Source organism: Chenopodium album, chromosome 24 (assembly GCF_948465745.1).
Source record: "Chenopodium album chromosome 24, dcCheAlbu1.1, whole genome shotgun sequence".
NCBI lineage: Eukaryota > Viridiplantae > Streptophyta > Magnoliopsida > Caryophyllales > Amaranthaceae > Chenopodium > Chenopodium album.
Window position 1 is genome coordinate 16,780,888 of NC_137857.1, and position 4,180 is coordinate 16,785,067.

The following is a 4,180-nucleotide window of genomic DNA, read 5'->3' on the forward strand; positions in this document are numbered from 1 at the left end:
AATCAAATCATCAATACTTCTAGGAAATTCCTTGTACTGTATGGATTGAACAGCTCTGAAAAATCCCAAATCTAAAATATTTAAGTCAGGGCTTTGAGCTGGCTGGTTAACAAGTCTAATGTTGAAACCATCTTTTGTAGCAGCTTCTATGAACTCTTTGTCAGTTGGACTGATATGAGGACGTGCATTATCTTGTTGTATCCAAATGTCTTTGCATGCTCCTATTGGCCATTTTTCTCTGATAGCAGGAAGCATTTCATTGATCAACATTGATCTGATGACATCTTTAGTGACAGATTGTATTGCCTTCGTTTCAATTGTTCCCTTTACTCTATTTTTTGAACTTCTCTGTGCTGCCACACCTTCAACAAAAGGAAAAATCCCTATCTTACCATCCCAAATCTCCTCCCCTTGTTGAGTAATGTGTGGTCTAGCTACACCAGATCCAAACATCACTTTTTCTATAAAATTTTTGCTTTGTGTTGCCCTGTAAGGATCGTCCTCCCAAGGAAAAAGGTAAAACCTTTCCGTCTTGGCACTCATAAAAAACCATTTTTCGTCTATGTGAACCATGTTGTACATTGCACTAAACTTTGGTAGTTCATTCACACAACCTGGTATGACACTTTGCATAATGTATTGAACTCTTGTAATCTTGTGGTGAGGTTTCAATAATGGTTTAATGCTGTTAGAATGTGCTCTAAGTAAACCAGCCCTTAACAACCTATAAACCGTAGAAAAACCCAGCCCTAATGCCTCAGCTAACGACCTTATAGTTGTTCTTTTTTCAATAGGGTAAAACTTCAGGATCAAAACCCAGCCTTTTCCTACCTCTTTGTATCTTTTTACTGCTCACATCGATTACTTGTTCTTTACTTAAATGGTTTTTCGCCCTACACCAAATTCTGTGGATTATTGTTCTGTGTACCTTATATTCTGCTGCTAATTTTTTAATGACACCATCTTGGACAGTTTTCCTCCCATCCCAAACTCTCTTACCTTTTCGAGTAAGAATCAATTTTTGAGCTATGTGTTGTCTATCTTTATCAGTCAATTCAAAGGTTTTGACTCCATTTTTTTCTGTTATTACTTCATTTTGTTCCATAACTACTACAAATGGATTTGTTTCATGATCTACTTCAATATCAATATCATCACTATCAGATTCGGAAGAAAATGGTACCTCACAATCTAGCATCCATTCTTCAAAGGCTTCAGACTGATCCATCTGGTACAACTCCTCAAGCTCATAAAAATCATCCATAATCTTCTTAGGTGCAGTGTGTGATGTGGTTGTATTATCTGGAATTGCAGGTGAAGTGTGTGCAGTGAAGTGAAGACAACTAGATGATGATAAGTGTCTATGTGTGCTGTGAAGTGGAAAAATGAAGAAGAAGAAATGTACTTTTGACTATTGTAGGTTGAATGAGAATTTATTGAAGTGGAGTTATGAGAGAATGTTCTCTGTAAATTTTTTGGTCCCTTTTATAATACTCCACCTTTAAATTAAAAGTTGTAAAGATATTGAAAATTTCAAATATTTGGTGGGAGTTTAAAATTTTAAGATGTGAAAATTTGGTGGGCAAAAAGTTTAAAACTTTCCTCCAAATTTAAGCCACGGTAAAAAGTGGCAGACCCCACATGGGTCTTCTTTTTAACTTTGCTTATTACTTCTTAATCACATGTGCAACTTGCATAGATTTTTTTCTCTCTCTTCACTTTACTTCTTTCTTAAAATTTGTGCCCAAACCCCTTGTAATAAAAACAGAACAGAGGAAGTATATGATATCAATGGGGTCTGCCTCCAAAATAACACAATAAGCAGCAGCACCCCTCAACACCAACAACAACTCATACTCTAGTAAAAGTGCTTGGGTGTCAAAAGTGAGCTACAATAACCCAAAAGTCAATCAAAATATCTCAAAAGTAAGCTATATTCATTCATTATTTGCGCCATATTCATTCATTATCTATAGCACAATATAATTAAGTATATGCATCCTAAAGCACAAGATTTATCAGAAACAAATGCAATAAGCAGAAACTTGCATTGTTGAAACACAACTTAAAATATCATTATAACAAACTTGAGATTCAACCATAGGACATAAACTAATTAAAAGTAAATCATTTTTCTAATGAGAATAAAAGTAAATTAATCCAACCAAAAAAATTAACCAGAGACTAACTAGAACTTAATTTAATTATAGAAAAATCAAATAAGAAAACCTAAGTCTAGCAAATCAAACGAAAATCCTAAATAAACCACTAATACACCCAAGTTTTTGATCATTCAAAGATAAGATCTAACACATAATCCAGCCAAAAATAGCAACCCCATCAAATAAACCACTAATACACAACGAAGCTTCAAATTAAAATTATAAATGAAATCTAGTAATACACGCAAACCCTAATCGAACCAAAAACACTAAAATAAACTAAATTGTGTAAACATAAATAAGATAAAAATCATAAAACTGTAATATACCAAAAACAAAAGAAAAACCCTAATTAAATAGAAAATACAATAAAATACGCAAAATCAAATAATTAAAAAACTTACCTCTCTAGAATGATTGAATCATATCAAAAGCAAGAAAGTAATGGAACAAATCGAGCAATTCAAAAACCAGTATGAGCAAAATCAAAGAAATCGAAGAGCGATATTGAAGAGCGAGATCTGCATTGAGAGAAATCAATTGTAGAGAGAGAAAGAAAAAAGAAGAGAGAAAAAGAAATGAAGTGCCGAAATAATTAGGGGAGAGGTCATTCGCTACGCCAAATTACGATTTTGCCCTTAATGAGGCGGGTGAAGTGTAGACCGTCATATCTAACGCGATGGACGGCTCGGATTAGTTCTCAGTTCGCATTATTGGAGGTAGTTCGCACACACACACACATAATATATATTGGAGGGATCCGGTGAGAATAGTTCCATATATGAGAATTCATACTTATGTGAGAACTGATTTAAAATTTTAAACATGTGAGTTAAAATTTAGAACATGCGAGTTAAAACTTAGAACATGTGACTCAAGTTAAAATTTTGAACATATGAGTAATAATTTAGAACATTTGTGTGAGTAATATGTTTAGAACATCAGATTTAAGAGTTAGAATAAGTGATTAAAAATTTATAACATTTGTTTTATGAAATTTTAAACATAAAAGTAAAATTTAGAACATCTGATTTAAAATTATGAACAGGTGAATAAAAATTTAGAACAAATTGATATAAAATATAGAAAGTGTGAGTAAAGAATTTAGAACATAATAGAACATACGCTTTAAAATCTGAAACATGTAATTAAAAATCATAGAACACACCTTTTAAAATTTAGAACATATAAGTTAAAATTTTAGAACAATTTATTTAAATTTTATGACATCAAACTTAACTAATTTATGGTTTAGAACATGTGAGTACTAAATTAGAACATTTGATTTAATTTAGAACACCCTAATGAAAAATTTAGAACATCAGATTTAAAATTTAGAACATACGAGTAAAAAATTTTGAACATAAAGAGTGTTCTCACATATGAAAAATTCTCACATAAGAAAAATTCTCACGAGAGCCTTCCCCTATATATATTTTTCGACTTAAATTTGATGTGCATAAATTTCAAACAAAATGTGCATGATTTTATTTCTACATACACATTGTTTACTTCTCTTAACCATTCACCTGAGAACATGGATTTGGGCAGAGAGGGCACGACAATGCTAATTCCGTGTTATGTTTTGGATTTAATTTAATTGCTTAGTTTTATTATTCATTCACCTATAAACACCCATGCTTTTCATTTTTACTCATCCTCTATTGCAAATAAAGAGTTGTGGAACAACATTCATCGGCGTTGCAGGGAACTAGAATTGAAAATCTATGATCTAAAATTGCGTAGATGATCAGATTGCATCTACTGGATGAAAGAATTGAAGGCAAGGAGATAAATACTCATGAAATTGGAGGGAGGGAGGGAGAGAGAGAGAGAAAGAGAGAGAGAGAGAGAGAGAGAGAGAGAGAGAGAGAGAGGACGAATTGTAAGAATTTCAGTACGACAGTCAGTCTTATCAGATGGATGAGTAGCGTTAATAAGTGAGAGTTAATCTTGATATTTGGTCAGTAACGAGATGGTGAGAGAGATGGAGTAGATTAGAGTTTTTTTTGTTTCTA